This window comes from Bactrocera tryoni, chromosome 1 (genome assembly GCF_016617805.1).
Source record: "Bactrocera tryoni isolate S06 chromosome 1, CSIRO_BtryS06_freeze2, whole genome shotgun sequence".
NCBI classification, from domain to species: Eukaryota; Metazoa; Arthropoda; class Insecta; order Diptera; family Tephritidae; genus Bactrocera; species Bactrocera tryoni.
Genome location: NC_052499.1, coordinates 87,297,001 through 87,320,008, shown reverse-complemented (window position 1 = coordinate 87,320,008; position 23,008 = coordinate 87,297,001).

Below are 23,008 nucleotides of genomic sequence, written 5' to 3'. Positions count from 1 at the left end.
TGACAAAGAGTTAACGGCGCCGAAAGCGGGCCAAGGAAGACTTAACTCTCCAACGAAGTAAATTTAAGATTAAAAGAAGACATTTTTAATAGTGACCGCTCCAATGCATGCAAAGATAAACCACTCCCAAAAAGAGTTTTAACAGAAGATATGGCAAAATCCACCATTTGAATCTATATTTGAACACAATTTTATATTCTTGGAGTTGTGTTGCAACATTTTGACGTCTGCAGGTTTATGCCAATCCCCGTTTAATGAATTTATTTTATTATATTTCTCTGCGTTTTCATTTGAAAGCATTTGTCTGTTTTTTACTTATTTGGCAAGTGGTTCGTAATCGTATAAAGCTGCAAATGAAATCATAAAATTTGCATTTTTGTACATTGTCACTGTGAGCACTTCAAACATTCAGCTTTCTGTTTTCTGTTTTCTTGAAGGATCGCCTCGTTTGTCGTGCTGCGTCTTCTTCTGCACACTTTACACAAAAACGACCACAGGAGAACACTCAAAAACTTCCCACAGTGCAGTTTCTCAATTCTTTAGATTTTAAAATTCAATTTTATGCTCATAAATAAAAGTTACGCACACCTTGTCAGCGGTTGAGAGCACGACGCATCTTCTGCGCAGGTAAGCAAGACAACCAAAATAGAAATAATTCTAAGTTCAAATCTGCACTTGAAGCAAGTGGTTTGCAAGAAAAAGTCTCTGCGTCTGTGCATATGTCTGTTTGAGAGGGCGAAAATATGAAAAACTCTCTTACAACAGAGTTTACAAATATTTGAAAGCTTGTCACCTACGGAACTCATCTCGACGATGTGGCCAACTTTAGGACTCCCAACTCAGCTCAAAGCGAGTAAGAAGGAATTTGTTGATAACGCAGGCATTTTTGAAATACTTTAAGCTGTATGTGTATTCACAGTTGGCATATTTTGGAAACAAACTCCTTGAGTCTAGGTGGTAAATCGATCAGCTGCAGCGAAATTGTAGAACTTTTTTAATATGCAGGGTGTCTGCGAGAAGACCGAACTGGTTTTAAACTTATGTATATCTGTTCAGTGTAGTAATCGGATAGCTAAAAGCAATACGTGAATGAAAACTTAAGGACATACAGATACAAAATTATAAGAAGATCATGAAACACAAGTGAAACGTGATCGATTCATTACAATATCAATATGTTATCACAGTTATTTTTTGGTTGTTTTGTTGTCTACCTATGGGTCGAAATTTATACCAAACTGAATTGGAAGATTAACATTGAAAAACGAATAAATCGAGCGTACATGGCCTACTACACTTGCAAAAGAATACTTAGAAAGAACTGGGGTCTTAAACCAAATATATGAACGTAATTACACCAATTCTAGCTTATGGAGTACTGGTTTGAGGGCCTGAATTAAACCAACAATAACTAACCAACTAAATGGCATACAAAGAGCAACCTTAGCCAAGTCCTGTCTGGTATGATATGGTAGGGAAGAAGGATACTATCTCTATCTACACCGAAGGGTCCATAAGGGACTGCAGAGTGGGGGCGGGAGTATACTTTAATGATCTCTTAGTCTATCCGGCTACCAAAGCCAGCATCTTCCAAGCGGAAGTTTTAGGTATATAGAAGAATTGCGAAGCTTTTTTTTATAACTGCGGGAGGACACAAAAAGCTACCATATACAGGGACAGTCAGGCAGCTTTCCTTGCTTTGTCGACACCACAGATTAATTCAAACGTTGTCAACAACTGCAGAGAGGCTTTAAGCTCACTGGTAGGTGAACTTCAGTTGTCCATAATTTGGGTACACGGTCACAGGAGCATTTTCGGCAACGAAAAAGCGGCCGAGTTGGCAAAACTAGGAGCCTCTTTATACGAGTCCAAAGTGGTTCCAGTACTATGCCCGCTAGGAACAAACAAAAGGGAGCTTTATAAGCATTTTGAACAAACCGCACTAAACAGATGTAACACAACAACAAGTTATAAGACAATAGAACAAATCTAGAAATAGCATATACTCGTACAAGCCTACAGCTACTATTACGGAGCTCTGGAGTTTGGAATACATGCGCTAAAAATGTGCCTTCCTTATATCAGTAGTTACCGCAGCTGCAAGTAAGCAGGGAATACAAAAGCGGGTTTCCATTTCCTATGCAAATGGCCAGCTTTATTACAAGTCCAACGCAAAACTCTTGAAACCCATCAGGCACCAAACCTTGAATGGTTATTCACAAAAAGCATAACGGACAAAAGTAGTTTGAAAGAACCAAATGGGTTCAGCACTACAATGAAACGAAATAGCAAGGCATAAGGTCCTACGACATTACATCAAAATGGTGCATCCAGCGCTAATTGAGCCCCTGTTGGCAGCACCCCTACCTACTTACCACCTCTTTAACTCTCTTGAAAATATGTTTTAAAATTGGTCCAGAAGTTAGTATATCTCACTCTGCTGAGCTAAAAAGTTATTATCGGTCTATAATAAGATCGAAGTCATACAAACTACCAAGCTCCAACAAAAGCCTCGAAAACATCATTAACCTGAAGTAGGGTGGCGGAAATATACCAAGTTTTGTTTAGCTTTTATATTTATTTTGATAATTTTGCTATTATTACAAACTACTCAGAATTTTAGCATAATCTAGAAAAAGAAGAACCGATTTCCTAATTCTGAATAAAAATGACCTCTTTGAAATGAATTAATGGTTGTTGTTTCGGATTCACTTAAAAATCGATTGGATTCGAATAAATTTCGATCAGCAGCTTTTTCAACAGAACCTAATATGTAGGTGTGCCATAAGTATGATGGAACATGCGGCCTTTGCTAATATTTTACTGAGAGAATTATGTAAAAAAATTACAAAAATACAGGCGGGAATTCTACAATGACAAAAATGCTGAAAGTGCGAAACTCTCAGTGATGATAACGACGAATGCAATTGCGCTGAGAAATACGTTAAGTTATGCGTTATCACGTGACGAAAGCTGCACACAATGGAGCTGAAAGAAGGTGCGAAGGACACAAGAACGCGTCAGGATCTCGCGGCTTGGTCGACCATTGTTGACACACACCAGGTAAAGGTGTGCAGCAACAAAACAAAAAGAAAAGAAGCGACCACCGCATACACATACATACAGACAAATGGACGCAGGAGTGTAGGACCTTCCCTTAAAAACTCCCTTTACTTTTTAAACGTTGCGTCCTAATGACTTTCGAAGAGAATATACAAAATTGGAAAAGCATTGGAGACTTACAAACGGATGACGCCGTGCGTGAGCGTGTGGCCAAAAACTAAACGTGGAAATTTGGAAATTGGTGGAAATCTCTTCAGCGTTTAAGTATGTGGTTGTAAAAAATTTAGAATTTTCTTTTGTCACGTGCTGGCAACAATCAATGGCCGAGTCAGCAGGACGTCAGCGTCAGCCGAAACATTCAGCATTGCAATGCGTGAGCGCGGCGAGCAGCGGCTGCTGTCGGACATGTCGAGTGGGGGGGCGGGGCATACTTATGCCAGTCGTGCGGAAGTGTAAGCGCAGCACGACTCCGCACAACGCGCTCGCCAGCGTTCGTTCAAAACGCGCAAAACGTCAAATGAAGTGTGAATAAAAAAGTTTTTGAATTAAACTTTTGTCATTTCATGGAATTTATGTCGGAATTTGTTCGATTTGAGATGCGAAATTCAAATTTCCGTTCAACAAATGAAGTTTTTGCTGTGCCTTTTTGTTTTATTTTTTATATCTCTTCACAAAACACTCCATTCGTTGTGTGTATGTATGTGTGTGCGAAGACCAAAAATGCAAATGTGTATTTTATCGTAACGGTTTTTATACATATACTTACATATATGTATGGTAGAATAAACATTTCTACGTGATGGAGGAATAGATTAGCGCAAATTAGAGAAAAATTAAGCAACAATGTGTTTCATATCCTTATTATTGAAATCCGTATCACTTTCCTAATATTTCCTTAATTCTAAGTGTTTATAACCTCAACTCCGTTTCTGTAAAAAGTTTAACATTGTGTTTATTAATATATAATATATACATATGTGCATATGTATTCGCAATTAAAATGCCATGTATGAAATTTTAAGTCCATACAACAAAGCAAGACCTTACCACATAGCTCGTTGTCGTCTTGCTGTCTTAAAAGTGACACGTAACAAAAAATCTTGTAATTAATTTTATTTACTGTTGTTGATGATATAAATTTTTCATTTTTCTTTGAATTATGTACTTAAGCCACTTAATCCCTTATCCCCCAACAATCGCTGAATCTCCCCCACTAACACCGCTTCCTCTTCGCTTTCAAGCCGATGCCAGCGCAAGGGTTTGACAGTCTCAAGAGACATCAACCACAATAACAATAAGAAAACATAAACGCAAACCAAAACCATTCAACAGCTTAAGTAAAGAAGTATTTTTCAAACAAATGCAACGGAAGCGAGAAAAACGCGTCAAAAACTGCAAAAGCAAATACATATATGTGGTAACTTGTGGAAGAGCGCATTAGTTTCCAACTAGTCTGGTTTAGTACCATTTCTTATAATTTCGCAACTTCAAAGGTTTAACTCGAAAAACAACTTGTGGCATAGCTCATACTATTATACGTACTTTAGTAGATAGAAACGAGTGAATTATTCAAAAATCGAATAATTTTTAAACGTTACTTTAATAATTTGTATTTGAATGGATTTTAGGTATTGGATTTATACATGGTGACTGTATTTTATATCTTTTTGGGATAACCTTCAGCTCCTTCAGCGAATTTCGTTTTATCTCTTTGATCGACTGAAAACGAATTCCACGAAGCTGCAATTTCTGTTTGGGGAACGAGATCGGGTGAACACAGGTGAGTACGGTGATTGCTTTTCGACTTTAAATTCGGTTACAATCGTACTCTTTTTGAAAAAAAATCAACTTTATGGGTATGAGTCGAACAAGAACGCATTTCATAACCAAAATATCCACCAAAACCCTTAATTTTTATAATATTTTCATCACTTGAAGAGGTCGTCCAGAACAAGCCATGTCTTCAACGATCTCTCGACCCTCTAAAAACTATAGTGCTTGGGACTGAAAAGAATTAACCACCAGTCCGAAAAAGTACCACGCTTTCACTGTAAAAAAATAATAAGAAATATTTAACTTCAAAAAAATAAAAAGCTATAATTTTACTTGAGTTTGGTTAGTTGCCAGTAACCTTGCGCTTCCACCGATAAAGATATGCCGCAGACGAGTTGAGCTTAATATTAATACTAGTTATTTTGGTAATTTCCAACTAGTTCATTTCACTTCATGGGATGGGGTTATACGAAAGCAGTATTTGAGCATCCTCTGATATGATTTATGTTTTTATTCGTGTTTGTTTATGAGTAAATACGTGGGGCAACCCGTTAACCTCATTATAGCGAAGGGTTAATGAGCACACACACATACACATGCACAACTGACTTAACTGTTTGTCTGAGTATATGCCAGTGAAGTAATTGAAAAAGCGCACAATTCTTAAGCTAATTAACACTGCGAGTTCAAGAGCCTTAAAGGAACGCAACTCAGCACCCACGCAAGCGGATGGGAGACATGACCTTTTTTGCAGCAATTCACGCTTCTTGAGAGGAACACATAAAAGGGTGTTTAATTTTTCTGAGCTTCGTTGACAAGTGTTTTAACAATTTATCATATTTTTTGTGAGGCCCCTGCCATTTAAGCCAATCTTTTCTTAAAATGTTTGCCGCTGACAAGGCCTTTCAAATGTCGACCTCTCACAGTGAAGTTTCATTTTTTGCGTGAAAAGATGGAGCGAGTAATCAATAAATCTTACACTTCAATGCACGTCCCTTTGAAAGTGGCTTCACACAAGAGCGGCGTTCGGGAGTTATGTGCGAATGCAGCAGCGTGGGTGCCCTTGTCCTTCAGGCCCAACGCACATTTTTAATTACGGATATCAAGCATTTTGCTGTCATAATTTCTGCTGTAACGGCATATTCTACGCTTTGCGCGGCAAAAAGGAGAGGAAGATTTTTAAATGAAGCCCTAAGGTCACGCTGATCGCCCTTATATTATAATTTAATTTGGCTGGAGAGCAAACCACACTCTGCACTTGCTTTAGTATGGTCACAAGCCAGTTTCAATATAATCAACAGATGTCGCTGCGTTGATGTCGTATCAAATATCAAAGTATGTAGACGGACAGCCTCTTTTTAATTTTGGCTGACATTTTCGAATATGACCCCAGATACCAGTAGCGACAGGGCGAATTCTCAAAATCATAAATTTGGCGAAAGCAAAAATGTGAAAACTTATTTAAAGTTCACATTTTGGTTGTTTGGTACGAGCAAAATTGCTGTCGTTTGTATAAACGATAGTGAAATCTCAGGTAATCTTCTTAGTGAATTTTTGCCAAACAAAAGGACAAAACCGAATAAAATGAAATTTGTATGTAATTAACGAAATTGCTAAAAGTGCCAGAGAAAATACCCAACTGTCTAAAAAGTAATAACAACAACAACACGCGCAGTAGCAACTTCATCTAGCTTACATGCACGGCGAATAACTTTTGTGCGCCAATGCACTATCTTCCGAAGCACACACACACATACACAAGCGGGCAGGCAGGCAAGGCTGAACCGTATTAGAGTTGCCTAAGTTACAAACTGTCACGCAAACTTCGAATGCACAATGTTTATGTATACACCAGAGGCGTTGATAGCACGATACAGTACTTAGGCCGCTGCCAAGGCAAACTTGACAAGCCGCTCGTGAAAGCACATTGCGACCGACTCAAACCATGTAGCTGGCATTTCCAAATAGATAAATACTTCAGTTCGTTAAGTAAAAGTATTGTAACAAGGATGTTGGCTGGTCGACAGTCATGCACTCGGTAATATACATACATACATACCTACTCATACACACTCGCATGCATGCATGTGTGTGTCTGTGAATACGAGCAAATTTCATTAACAAAATTGCAATTTAATACACAAAAATGGAGAAGCATACAAACGCATGCATCACACATGCTTAATGCTGATGTTAGTGCGAAAAATATTTCAAAGCCGTAGCATAAACTTAGGCGTGCAACCAAAATACATCAAATGACAGTTTTTAATGCATTTATTAAGACTTAAAATATTCAAAAGGACTACTCGAAACTGACAAGATAAACTTGGTAGCAGTTTCCAACAAACAAAAATGTGCAAAAATAGTATTTTCTTTGCGCTGCGAAATGTTGTCAAATTGAATTATATTTTTGCATTTATGAAATTTTCATGAACTGATTTTTATTTTCAATTAAGTTTATATAAATTCTACCAGAACAAAAAACAAAGTTGTTTTAGTCATGCCTATTATGCAAAAGGTATGGCAACCAAATCGTGTGGAGGCTTGTGAAGATTTGGGTCATGGCCCAAAAGGAGGAAACAAGGCTGAGTGCTCTGTGCAGTTGCAAACTTTCTTCTTTTTTGATGGAAGTGACGCGCTTTACATCGTTTCAAACTAACTAGACATCGCTTAAGACCTCTTATATTGCCAGCTGATCAAATAATCGAGGGCCCAGAGAGACTAAAGAAAAACCATTACACATTTTCACGTAATTGTATACATATGTATATATGCCGACGCAAGCCTTTTGAATGGCCTCTACGTCTGCACAACGCTTTCCTTTCATGGGCAAATGCATTTTTCCGAAAAGGAAGAAGTCGCACGGTGGCATTTTAGGTGAATACGGGGAGTGGTTAAACGTTAAAATGTGATTTTTGGTCAAATAATCGTCTTTCGAAAGTTGGATTCTGAGCAATTTTTGGGTCGTCAGTCAATTTATGCGGAACAAACCGTGCACACACCTTTGGTAAGCCCAAATGTTCGGTCAAAATGCGATAAATCGATGTTTTGGAGATGCTCAATTCCATTTCCATGAATTTCAATTATAATTTCGCCTGATTTTTGATGAATTCACGCACAATTTCCACATGTTGATCGTCATTTATGTCCTCACGACCACTTTAAAAACGTTGAAACCACCCGTGCACACTGATATGGGATAGGCGATCATCGTCATAAACTAGTTTCATCAATTGAAACGTTTCGGTAAAAGTTTTACCAATTTTAAAACAAAATTTAATGTTGGCTCTTTGTTCGAAGCTCATTTTTGCACCGATAACACAAACATACTGACACTTAAAACGCAATAACTTTAACTTCTAATCGATGAAATGTCATAAAATTCTCACTGGGCAATCGATAAAGATAGCAGATATAGATGGCGCCACCAGGGGCGCTATATTCCTGTTTACTTTGGAACGCACCTTGTAGTTTAGCGAATTGAGAGATAGCGGCTGCGCTAGATAGGTCATGTTGTCCGAATGGATGAAAACACTCCAGTTGTGAGGGTATAAGAGAAGGGTATTTACTAAGTTGGAAAGACCAAGTGAAGAAGGTCCTGTCTGCGCTTGGAATCTGGCGATTGGCGCGCTGTTGTTACCTCGTTGTTGTAAAGATTAAAGAAAAAGAATTGACAATATGACCAACCAATGCATGCTGTTTAAATGGACCAATCCGAGTCAAATTTGATCAGTTAGTATATATGTATGTAATTCAAATTAAGTTTAGATTAGATGGGACTCTTTCATCGTTACTCGTGTGCCAATAACTTCTTTTCTAAGTAGGGAGCGAGTTCATGAGTATATAGTATATTATATAAGCCAATATATTTGAAATGCAAATCAAAGATAACCGCTAAACGTATTAAAGATACTTATTCTATTTTCACTGATGAGTAAGAAGCGGGCGCACACACATAAAACTAGATTTTCATCTCGATACGTTTCTAGTGTGCAAGCCAGTAAAAATTGTATACACGCACACGCTCCCATAAACATAAAGAGATGCATATGTGTTATGGCAGGGTGCTTACGGGCTGATGCATTTGCGCTCGATTAAAAGCAACTTTCCCATTATAATGTGGCAGAAAGCAAAAACAAATATAAATGGCTCTATATAAAAAGTACTTAAGTAAAATATTTACTAGTTGAGTAAATGTGTGCTCATTCCAGAAGATGCAAAGTGCTTCGCAGGATAAATGTAAATAACACATAATAGTAAAGGGTGCTTTTAGGCGCGAAAGCGTATAGGTGTATTTTCATATGAAAACAATACCAGTTAAAAACGCGAAATGAACAAACGTTTTTTCTGCCGCCGCTATCACTTAATGTCACACACACACACACACGCACATGATTGTGCAAATATGCGCTTGTGTAATCCCATGTCCCGAAACAAGCATTATTACATTGTGCGCTGATAAGCAATGAAAAACGCGCCCATTTATGCGCTTGTGTGTGTGTGTAGAGTGTGGAGTGTGGAGTGTCTATATGTTTGCGTATTTATGAATCTTGCCGCAGCCAACAACGACAACTGGCACTGACTTTGCTGTGACTTTTCCGCTTGCCGCAAGCAGTTTTTTTCCCAGATTTCACTTTCGCCCTTGGCAGCGCGGCGAGCATGTACGTTGCTTTATTGCGCTTGATGCGCTCACGATTAAGTATAAGTATGCATATTGCATACCATGCGCCACTGTGTATGCGAGCGTGAGCGTGTGTTCAAGTGGCTGCTCAAGCATGGCAGCAACTACAATGGAGCACTTCGAGTGCTAAGTGCAGCGTCGAATCTTTCCTCCTGCTGCCTGACAACGCTCCGCGCACACCTGCAAGTCACGCGCCAACTTTCTGCTGCCTTTTCCTACCGGCGCGCTACCGCTCAGCCGGCGCGCACGCACACATGTACAGCGCACTGATTTGTCTAGCACTCATATGCCAGCGCGTAACTACAATGCGCCCTTGCAGGTGCGGCGCCTATTGTGCGCGCAGCAACTTTCTCATCCAGCGAAGGAAAGAAGAAGTGAAGGCACACAATGGTAATAACTTTACGATGACGATGTGCAAGTAAACAGACACCAGAATTTGTTGTCATTGTAGGAATAGTAATAAAATGGCATAAACAATGGTTGTTTCCTTCACAAACGCGCACACTGTTAACTGTTAGCGCACATGCAGCGCATAGAAAGCACTCTTCGCTTAATGCATACATTTATCGCGCGTCGCCGTTGCGCATGTGTGTGTGTGTGCATGTGCTCGTAAGCGCCTAGATAGGTGCGAATAAGAATTATCGCAAACGTTGGCAAGAAAATGGTGCCAAACTTGCTTTCCTACACACTTTTTTGGCTTTCTTCGAGGGTGCGGGGCCTGCTGGCATGGCTGACAATGGCAACACAAAGTTGCTCATTTGAATTTCTGCTCACACAAGTGTTTTGTTTGCACCTGTGGGTGTATGAGAATGTACAAATTCGGATTATTGCGCGGATATGTCTATGCTCCCTCCTTTATATCCTTGCTTTATATCCTCGCTTCGTGAGATAGAGTGGAATTCCAGAAAGGGTTCACATGGTATTAAAACTAAAATTTACTGATGGACGCTTTATTTTGTATTGAATGTTTTCTCATTGCATTTCGTTGGTTGAACTCGGTGTAGATTACTTTAGTTATAGACCGTGTTTATTGCATGATTTACAAATTTTTTAAAACCTCATGGTCTCATCTGTAAAAAGTCAGTAATTCTCCGTTCAGTAGCAATCATCTTTTAATACTTTATTTGAAATAGTATTGAAAGTGTAGTTGTGGTTTTCTTAGATATATAAATTCCGCTTGTTGGTTTCTCTTTTTTGAAAAATTATTTTTTGTTGTGAAAAAGGTGTTTTCTAAAGCTTAAGATAATGGGTTTTAAATCAATGCATTCTAGGCATTACAACATAGATCACGTAACTTAATCCTTATCTAGTGGCGGTTATATCAGTTATTTGGGTATTGGTTAGGTTACGATAGGTTAAGTTAAATTGTCGATTCCAATGGGATTCTTACTTGGACAGCTTACAACGCCAGTCAGTTGGGATACCTATTACTCCTATAAACTTGATCATATAGACCCTAAAAACACAAATTTGTTGAGGCGGTCAATGCCAGTTTCGGGTATATCACCACAATGTTTCAGCATAAGTCAGTAATGGACAATGGAGAAAAAAGAGCCTGGAAGTTTCTACTTCACCTTCTTCGACAATTTGCGTCCGTCTGGATTTTTAACCTTTCAGTATGAATGTCCAGTAAGAGCTCTTATGATGGCGGGCAGGTCAGAAAGATCTCGCAGTACCACAGGAGCGGGTCGCCAAACAACGACCGCACGCAAGTTCATCGGCTCAATGCTAGATGACAACGGAGAACTAATTCGTTCTTATTTTGCCCTGTGCCCCTTCTTCCTAGCTCATCGGCTATGCAGTTTCCATTGATTTCGCTACCGAAACGAGTTTGATGACGAAGTAGCTTCATTATATTTCTAGTGATATTAAGTTTAAGGGAGAGTACCTTACAGAATCCCTGAAAAAGTTCACTCCTCTACTCCAGCGAGTTCTCCCCCTCCACATATCTCTCGTCGGCTTCTGAGCGGAGAACAGCCACCAGGAGTAGCCTCTGTGACGCACTGATTCAAATTTTCAGTGATGCAATTAAAAGAGGTGGGAATTTCAGCGCGACCCTGTTCGGCCTTTTTCATATAACCAGCTTCTCTGCTTAAGCCCTTAAGTGCCATTATTGGTGTAGTTCGGAGTGGAACTGAGATGCCAGAAGCACCTTTGGTGAAAGTCTCACATTTTCCTCATAGCTCCTCTACAACAGCATAAGGCAACCGATACCTCCTCTCTCTCTTCTCAATATTCGGTTTCCATGAAAGCTTTCACTCAAGGCTATTTCACTTTATCAACAGGTTGAGGCACGAGCCTTCGAATAGTATGCCCTCCTCATACTATACCTCCTGGTAAATAAAACCATTCGAGTTTAGTTTGGTATTTGGGCATTCTTCCTCCAAAAAACTTATATACCCATCTCAATTGGTACATCAAGCCACATACTGCAAATGGGAGAGGATCAATCTTCTAGCCAAATTTTGAATATACCTTTTGTAGCATAGACAAACTAAAGCGTTAATTTTAATTTAGTATTGCCCCTCTTTAGTTTACATTGAACGCTGAGCCCTTGGTTGAAGAATAAATGTTAACCAAGGGAAATTCTACACAATTCTCAATCGGCGGAATATCGAACGTGACAACTTACAAATTGGGTGTAACCAAATGATTTTCCAGCAAAAAATTAGAAGCAACTGCAAAGCCAAAAACACATTTATGTCATCATCCACGACTGCAGGGAAATATTTGCGCAAACGACAACACTAACTTGGGACAAGGGACTGTGATATAGCTCCAAGGCGAATTCTTAAAAAGCTTACACCACACTCCCTATATGTATGTGGGTATGCGCGGCAAGCAACACGAAACAACGCCACCGGAATTCAATGAGCGTAAGTATTTCATATTTGACCCACATGGGATATGTTGTATGTGCTTGCGGTATGTGGATACACGAATCGGTAGCCGATCGTAAGGCGGTGCAGTGTGAGAAAAAGCGCGCATATAGTATGAGGACTATAAGATAAAGTATGAGTTGTGAAAAAATTACGTGCCGTTGCGCGCATGCTCACCCGCGCCAGCCCACGGGTGCCGGCACAGCGCTAGCGGTATTTGTGCAGGTCAGAAGTTGAAACAATGCAACAGTAGTATCAGCAATGAAATGCTTTTCAACGCGCTCTTTTAAATTCAGGTGTGATTTATGATGCAGCAGTTGGAGCGTGAACGACTATGCCAACCGTAAAATATTGCGCGTGTGTGTGTGTGCGCAAAGAATGTAAGAATGATTTCTTAATTTTCGGCGAAAGCAGCAAGGAAAATGAAAAGTACTGCGTGCAGCCCCGCTTCGCTCCCATCGAAATAAAAAATAGTAATAATAATAAATAAGAGGAAATTTAAGCCACCACATGCAGAAAAGGAATCGAATGGCCGGGATGGTGTGTGTGGATCGGTTGAGCGGTATGTTGCTGCCTGGAATGATATCATTCGCTCGTTGCCGTGTTGGCGGTGGAGATGGCGTTGCAAGCTGGCGGTTGCGAGCCATTAATTTCGACTGAAGTTTTGAGCGAAAGTTAAGTGGCAGTGAAGCTGCAAAGGCAACTGTGAAAAATTTACCCAAAACTATACACATAATTTTCGGTGTTCTAGGGAAGGAAATTAACTCCCGCAGCTTGCTACACCGAAATACTCGCATGCTGGGTACTTGCTTTTTTATACGCGTGCATTGCCATGAAAAAATTGCATCAATGCCACACGTAATGGTGCAGCAAATCAACAAATTTATTGTGTTTTTATACGTAAGTACTTAATAAATGGAAAATGAGAAGTGCGATTTATTCCGCCAACAATGGAGGTGGAGCGAGTTGTGCGAATGCAGTAAAAGCATATATGATATTATTCCATTGGCTGAAGTCTAGAAAGGAATTGGAATCGGTGTTCAATAAATTATAAAACTCACAATATTCATAAAAAGGTTATATATTAGCTGACTGTGCTTGGCTTTTGGTAGCTTTTCAACCATTTTTTGGATTCCATTTGTTCTATGAGCATATCATCACTGATACTACAAGTATCATGTATGAATGAGTGAAATGTGAGAGAACTTTTGTGTCAGCGAATGAACGGTTTACTTACGTATATCTTATTATATAGCTGATTCCACATTATATTAACATGCATTCTGAATCAAATAAGTAAGTACTAAGATAGTATACTTGACTGCACTGACTTGAGATGCAGTAACATTTGCTCACTCTTTGGTGGTGTAAAATGTAAATATGTAACTTTGACAGTCTTAGAGAAGGGTGAGCTTGCATTTACACGAAACGACAACCAAATCTCCCGCGTTTTGTTCCAAAACCTTTTCAGCCTTAACTTTCTTTCAATGATCTCTGTTTAGTGAGTGGAGGTCTATCTCTTTCTCTGCTTCCCCGACGGGTATTGCGTCGAATACTTTCAGAGCTGGAATGTTTTCGTCCATATGTACGACATGACCTGATCAGCACAGCCGCTGAACTAGGTCATTGTCGTCTTATATCCCATACAGCTCATCGTTCCATCGAATGCCATATTCGCAGTGGCCAACGCGCAAAAGACCATAAATCTTTCGCAGAACCTTTCTCTCGAAAACTCGACTCATCAGAAGTTGTCATCGTCCATGCCTCTGCACCATATAGCAGGACGGGACTATTGATTGACTTATAGAGTTTGGTTTTTGTTCGTCGAGAGAGGACTTTACTTCTCAATTGCCTACTCAGTCCAAAGTAGCACCTGTAGGCAAGAGTTATTCTGCGTTGGATTTCGATTTGAATAGACGAAATTTTGTACAATTTCGAAGTTATGACTGTCAACAGTGACATCGTGAGTGACAGGAGCTATTTCGTCTTGCTCTCGTTCACTGCCAGACCCATTTGATTTGCTTCCTTATCCCCTAGTGAGAGCAGAACTAACAGCGCGATAAATATCATAGGCAAACACCAGCAGCTGAATACTCTTATACGTGTAGAAGATTGAACTGCTCAATTATAATCTGCAGTTCTAGTTATTTTCTTCAGCAGCAGATTGAAAGAGTCGTACGATAGGTAGTCGCCTTGTCTGAAAAAGGGGTTACTCCCGATCCTGATGGAGCTTTTGACATTGCTCCCCGTCAGTTTACACAGCCGTATTAGTTTTGCGGGGATACCAAATTCAGACACCGGGGCATAAAGGTAGCTCCTTTTCGTGCTGTTAAAAGTAGCTTTGAAAGCAACGAAAAGGTGGCGTGTGTCGTTTCTCTTTTCACGGGACTTTTCCAAAATTTGGCCGTCGGTTGTTGATTTTCCAGGTCTAAAGCCGCACTAATAAGGTCCAATCAGTTTGTTGACGGTGGGCTTTAATCTTTCACACAATACGCTCGGTAGAACCTTATATGCGATGGTGAGGAGGCTTATCCCACGGTAGTTGACGCAGATTATGGGTTCTCCCTTTTTGTGGATTGGGAAGAACACATTTAATTTGTAATCGTTGGGCATACTTTCGAACAAAGATCCTTATCAATTCTTCGCCGCCGTGTTTGAATAGCTTGGCCGGCAATCCATCGGCTCTCTCCGCTTTGTTGCTCTTCAGACGGGTAATTGCTATTCGAACTTCTTCATGTTATGCTTTCACTGCCATTCAGCATCCTGGAGAAGTGTTCGCTCCATAATATGAGTATGCTCTGGGGATTCTACAAGAGTATACTCCGGTCTTGAAACATTCTGTTAGTCGCCGCAGTTTTTCGTAGAATTTTCGAGCATTACTCCTGTCGGTCAGCTTGCTCAGCTCTTCATACTCACACATTTCGGCCTCTCTTTTTCTGTCTGCAAATGCGTCTCGCTTCCCACTCCAAATCTCGGTATCTATCCCATCCCGCACGTGTTGTGGTCGATCATAACGATGCTATGTAGGCAGTCTGTTTTCAATCAGCTGCGACACGACACTACTTCTTCCGAAAACCAATGGTTTCGGTCGCAGCTGTACGTAAGGGGCTTGGAAAGACGTCCCACAGTTCCCTTATACCTAGTTGTTGACGAGTACTCTCAGAGAGCAGGATTTACTCTTTCAAAATATTGGGTGACGTTCCAAACCGGAACACTCTACTGTTTTCGATATAGCTGTCACTAGGATTGTACCAAAAGCAAAAAACCTATTCATAACTTTTTCAATTAATGTACCATTTAAAAAAGAGCCATGTTTCACGGCTTCAAAAAATTTAAAGAACATTGTCCTAAATCTAATGTAGATCCGACTGATGGTTCAGGAGATACATTTGCGCGTTCGAGGTCAGCTATATAGCCGCTTAGCTTAGTCGTTTTTCTCAAAACTGTTTTCTAAGTCAGTTGTCTAGATTTCTCGCGAGCTACTCAGCCGATCTTAATGAAATATTACACAGGTCATTAAAGTCAATTGCAACTACAAAACCTTAAGAAATTTTTATCAAAATTTGCATTTTTTTAAACTCTGCCAAAAGTACAATTTTAACTCTTTTTTATTTTTCCATCGTCCAAAACCTAGTTTATAGTCTTTATTAAAACAGTTTTTTCTTTATACTTTTGATGATCCTCTAAGAATAATATATAGAAACGATGTTGAACGTTTACTTCTTTCAAGTGTCTTTATTCAACTGACTCTTTACAAAAATTCTTATTAGCTAAAAGCTTAACTATTTTACAGTAATATTAATGAGTGTAGGAGAGAGTAGAGGTAATAATGTATGTTCGGGAATATGTAAAGTATATAGGGCTATTATGTAACTATATAGTATACCACATGATTATTAATTAGCAGCAATGAAGGCTCACTTAAAGTCAAAAATGTCACCCACTGAACAGTTGGTCCATATTTTAATCTACCCGACCACTTCTATAGGATTTAGTAAAAAGCACTTACATAACTCTCGTAAATGTAAAGCCCTGAAAATGCGAGCTAATTCGCGTTCATCCTTTATGAAGTACCAACAGCGAACAGTAGATTAGCACTGCAAAAATTTAGTACATGCATATTTTGAAATGTAGAAGTAAGTATGCAATGTTGCGTTACCATGGCTACATACACAAATAATTATTATGACCATAGTCCTAATTGTCATAATCCTCGCACGAAAAATGCCCAGCGTGAGGGAAATTGTAAACTTAATGTTTCACGTAATTTAGAAAATGCCACAAGCCCAATAACAAAAAACAAGTAAGGTTGAAGTAAGTTCGGCTGCGGCCGAATAGTGTGAACTCAAGGTGAACAAGGTGCAAGCAGAAAAGTTGAGGAAATATTTTTCGGCCACTGTAAAATTCTATTATCGAACATATTCCGTCAGAAGAGACGTTCTTTATTTGGCGAAAGTGCCAATGTATTTTATTTCTACTTTAAAATCAGTCTAACTAACAGAACTTGTCAAGACGGTAGAGGACGATATCACTTATTTTGTTTACCTAAATATGGGCGGTGATATGCTCCACATGTAATCCTTATTTTCATTAGGTGAAAAAACTAATTTACTCTGTGCAGCATGCCTCGAGGGTACAACAATTCCGGCTGGTCAACTGCCTAGCAAATTGCTGCTAAGACGAAGTCTATAAGCAGCGAATGAGCTGGAAAACAGCTGGTGGCATACCTATAAGTGGTTATGGTGTCGGCCGTGTCTGAAGCTGACGCGGCTCTCATTGTTGCTGTTTGGTCTCTCTGTTTCATTTGCCTATGGCTGTACGCAAATGATTAACGAGCAACATGCTAATAAAATGTACAACAAACAACAGCAGCAGCAACAACAAGAGCGCAAGTAAATTTCTTGTTGCTGTGTAATATACATTACTTTGAAGCTTCAATGGCATTTTGTTAGTGTAATTATTTTTGCGCTACATTAGCGTAAGATTAAAATAGATGACAGCAACCACTAGCCAAGGCCACGAAAATACAGTGTAACAAGTCAGAGCTCCAAGAACCTCGAATATATTTAGTTTATTTTGGATTTCCTGTCAGGATTTTCGTGGGTGCCACATAAGGGTTGTGTAACGTGTGTGAAACTGCTATTAGGTTGGGCTAAACAGGAAGCCCACATAGTGCCGAACTGCATATACTAAAGCCTCAAATCGATGAAATCGAGGCAAAAATTAAATAACGAATAGTTGTACGTTCATAAAACGGCAACCGATAAAGGATAAGAGATTTGAAGAAAACTTAATGATGACTAAACACTCGCCTGTATATGTTTTGTGACCGTTGTCCAAAACTTTCAAGAAGCATAAACCGAAAGATTAGAAGAACTTCATAAACAAATCTATAATTTAATATAAAGTGTAATATGCCCTTAAAACTACATATGCTGGAACCACGACAGGATTATATTCCTGTCATAACATTTCCTGAAGCGAAGAAATGGAAGCATATTTTTGTTAGAAACTTATTTTAAAAAATATACTACAAAAAATATATCGGAGTAGTCCCCCTTGGCCCCAATAACGTTGTGCTAACGTCTTTTCCACTCCTCGAAACTGGTTAAAGTCGATTTCCGGAATGGCATTCAATGCCTTCAATTAACTCAAAACGGTTTCCCCGGAGCGGTAGTTTGAGTTTGCTGAATAGCCAGAAGTCACACGAAGCTAAATCTGTCGAATACGGTTGTTGATGCACGATATTGATTGAAAATTTGCCGAAAAACTCACGAAGAAATAGTGCAGTATGCGATGGGTACATCGGAAAAACAAAAAGTTGACTGCCCATAATTTCGAATAGCTTCGCGCAAACAGCGCATAACACTCTAATAGTATGCCTTGTTAACAGTTTGTCTGCTCGGAAAGAATTCGGAGTGCACCACACTTCAATAATCGAGGAAAACTATCAACATAACCTTGGGTTTGACTAGTTTTTTCCAGCTTCGACTCACCTTTGTCGCGATATTCGGCCGATTGATCGTCTGCTTCCGGGTCGTAAGCATAGATGAAGACTCAGTAATTATTTTTGAGCTAATGCCGCTTTCATTTAGGCCCAAATGATATTTCAAAATGGTTTTTATTGATCCTTCCGATATTCCAACGATGCCAGTAAGATCTCTGAGTGTTAATCCTCGATTCTCAACCACAAATTCCTTTATTTTATTGACGTCTTGATCATCAGTTGATGTTGTTGGCCAACCTCGTCAACGCGTTCTCGAACCTCTTCTAATAATTTCTACCAAACAAAAATACTTGCTCGCCACAAATAACTAGCACCGAAGACCTTTTCCAACATTCTGAACGTTTCGGCTACAGAAATTTGATTCCGTACACAAAATTTAGAGGAACTGCTTTGTTGAATAATTGCACTCATCGTAAAAATCGCCGAATTCACTTTATGTACTTCAGAAAGATAAGCATATCCTAGACACTAATGACTATTTCGATATGACTTTTAGTACAGATGTCACTGACAGTCATACCAAACTAGAAAGAAAGAAAAATATTTCGACGAATAGGTTTTCGCGCGAAATATAAATTAAAAAGTCTTACTATTTTTTGCCCACAGTATACATATTAAGCAATAATTTCTCCAAATATAGCCGATGTTTGTACTTTTTAAGAAAGTAAATAATAAGCAATTTTTTTGTTTCCTATTAATGTTTAGTGGCTTTAGCCTTTCAAATCCACAAATGCTTCACTGTATAAACTTCACGCGAGATACCATAATACCTCAGCGTCGCTGAAGCTGGTTTAAGTTACTGGATATTTTCTGCTAGGTATACGTAGATATAAAGGGACTTCCAATACAGATCCAATATTTCAAAAAGGAATCTCTTTTAAAATGTATAAAGAAATATTATTGATATGTAAGGTTACAATGTGTAACAGGGGAAAATTAGTTTTGATTTACAAAAAGTAACCGTGATGAAATTTCCATAATTCAGTGGAATATGATTACGGAATGTTGCCTTTGGAGAACCCTGTACTTGTTGCTCCTGTATTTTTGCTAACATTAAGCAATTTATGCTGGCATAACACTAGCTCTCCCGCCCACCCCATAAGGCTGGTCATGAATTTTATGGTCAGATTACGTCCAAGTGTCAACGCGCCCAGTCAAAACAAGGTGCAGGCAAAGGAATGGACAGCATCCAAGCGACCATACGTATATACAAAAACAACAAATGGTTGTCAAAAGTGAAAAAAATGAAAACAGTTGGAGAAGAAACATTGAAGATGATAGCAGACACGCGTAAATTAAGGTGGAGTCAATTTTTTTAACCTTTGTGCAATCAATTATAAAGTGTGATGAGTTGAAGGAAATTAAAATGATCTACGGCATGCATTTGCCCAATGTTAAAGCAAAACTTAGAGCAATATTCTTTACAAGTACTACAAAGTGATTTAAGTGGTTGTTGAATGAGCAAAACATGAAGAAGGGGACATTTTCCGCTTAAAAATGGCCAAACTCAAAAATAAGATTGCAATTTTCTTGGTTAACATTATGTTCGTTAATGCATAATCACTTCACTTTATCCGCAATCACGTACGTTGGGAGTTGCGTAAAAAGAAAGCGCAAACATCTTGAGGGAAAATTCTTAAGTTCCACCTGAAGTGTCCTCGAGCAGCACTGAACTGCTTCAATGCTCGTACTTTGCTTCATTCATATATTATCATTCCCTCTTCGCAGCCCTTTGCAGTATGACCACTGAGATTGACCACAACTCTAGTTTGTTCTATGCTTCCTGCTTTCATTTCTATGAGCGTTTAAGGTGAAGCGAGCGAAAAATCGGAATTTTCAATGGAAATCACGCAACTTGTGAAAAAATCATTGAGAAACTATTAAGAAGCGATAACGAGCGCAATTCATTTTCAATCCATCGTCATGCCAGCGCCACGCAGCTGCAAAAGAAGAAAACGGAAAACATTTGGACTTGACTCCCACATACCTGATCACCAGCTCAAACACTAAGCTGCAACAATGCATAAAAGTGCTGCTTACTTGCTTCAATGCGCCGCAGCTTTCTCTCATAAGCAGCCGCTAAACTAAAGCAATGGTCCCCTTCAGCAGAAGGAATATTCAAAATTTGAAACGAAGTTTCATTGCACGCATAGAAATCTTCGACAAAAAGCGAAGTGCAGGCGGAACGTTGAAATTTGTTAGCATAAATAATTGTCAGCGAGTATTTCTTCCATCACGTCCTTCTGCCTTGTGGGATTTGGCAAACGCAATAAAGCACTTGATTTACCTCGTATCTACATGTTAGAAAATTCTCAAAAGCCAATCTCTATTATTTAATATATACAAAGGTATGTACGCTCCAAAGTTCCAAAAGCCCGAAGAACATGATGCACTGTGTCTACATATGTATGTAAAATCAATCAGTATTTAAAGCGAAGTCTAATATAAATAACAAGGATCAGTGGGTTACTCTATCTGATCATTGCGAATGCGAAATCCACCCGGATCAATTAATGTTCCTTAAATATTTGCTCCTCCGAATAAATCTAGAAATGTTCTCTTTTACCACAAAACTTCTAATTTGGCCCAGACTAGTACATTTTAACTGGAGGATGGAGCCATGTGTAGAAGTTCACCCATGTGAGGCCAGAAACGATTCTTTTACATATGGCTCAAGCAGCTCACGACTTCCGGTCTTAGACCAAGTATTCTCTGGGTAGCCAAAGAACATCCGCTTGAAGGCGAATCAAAGTGAGAAGAACGAGGGCAAGTCGAAATATCTCCTATCATTAAACAAATAGTCGTGGCATTCGCGACTTGGCTCCCACGTCACTGTTGGAAGTCATAACTTCGAGGTCATAGAGGTCTATCTTGGAACCAGCATTAACACTAACAAGAACGTCAGCCTCGAAATCCAACGCAGAATAACTCTTTCCAATAGATGCTACTTCGGACAGTCAATCATCATCCCCGTCCTGCTATATCCTGCAGAGGCATGGACGATGACAACATCTGATGTGTCGGCTTTACGAGCTTTAGAGAAAAAGTTTATAGATATGGTTCTTTGCGCATTGGCAACTGCGAATATCGTAGTCGATAGAACGATGAGCTGTACGAGATATACGACGACATTGACATAGTTCAACGAATTAGGAGACAGTGGCTACGCTGGCTAGATCATGTCGTCCGAATAGTTGAAGCTTGAACCTTGAGAGTATTCGACGCAGTACCCGCCAGGGGAAGCAGACGAATAGAAGACCTCTTCCTTCCAGACAAACTTTTCTCATCGTAAACAAAGAGCTGCTGTTGCACCTAAGTGAATTGAGTCTTGAATGTATGTGCCTAAATAGTACTAGATTTATGTATAAGTTCTAATGATTTGAAAAACATGGAACTAGAAGTAAATGACAAGAGATTTCTACTAATTCAGACCTAAACATTTTCGCTACTTTTGTGTTTCCTGCAGGTATGACCTGAAATATGGTTCATATTTATATACATATATGTATATGTTGAATACATTTAGCGGTTGCATTTCACTTTCAAATTGCAGGATCTACTCGCAGTTCCGTTAAAGCATCATCGATTCTACTACGTGACTTCACTATTAAATTGTTTTAAAGTGCAGATAATAAAAGTCGTCTCAGCCGCCCTATCATTTTTGCCATTGAAATCACTACAGGAAAGATCATAAAAAGTCTTTTGTACATACATACATATATGTAGTACATACATACAATGTTCATATTGTGAGAGGGTAACTTCTTGTATAATGGGGGAAAGTCACGTGTAGCAGAATAACTGCAATTATGAGAGTACGAACTTCTACATGCAATTCACTTTGTTACATTGCGAGGAGAAAGCGATAACATAACGGCGGATTTTATATTTGTAAGAGAGCGAGTGGTCATGCCCTGCAATAGGTTAGCTCACATGCTACTAGATTAATGTTTGCCGGCCTTGCTCTAATATTGCATTTCATCAGCGAAACAAGTCGTGAGAAAGCTCTCCAACGAGTGGAGTTGGAAATTTAAGCTCAAGAGTGACATATTAAGGTTACATGTTGATTCCTTCTTCATTCCTAATCCACTAAACCGATTGGATTCTGACTTTATCATGTCCTCTGTAAAGCGGCATCAACTTTATTCCTCGAATATAATACAAGCCGTAGCCTCAGCCCCCATATACCCAATATACCACAATTACTGATTCTATAGCTACACTTATTTCTGCCTTTAGGGTAATATTTCAGTTATTAAGCAAGATTTTTTTAATTTAAAATTTTAATTTAATTTTTCTCTACTAAGACAAGCTGTTTGATCGTCTATAATTCCCTAAAAATTAATTTATCTTTTCAATTTAATTTTCCTAATTCTGAAAACGATCAGATTAAGTTAGAACCATTAAAAATGAAGGCGAATCGGAATATTATCCGAAATGTTTAAGGCGAACCAACCAAATTATAATTTAGCCGAGCGCAACTGTTTTGTTGTTTATGGTGCCATCGTGAAACGAACACGACGTGAAAGCTCTAGCATTATTTGGCGTACTTTAAAAATAACGCCTTGACTCTTGAATGTTCAACTTAAGGTTAATATTTTCGGT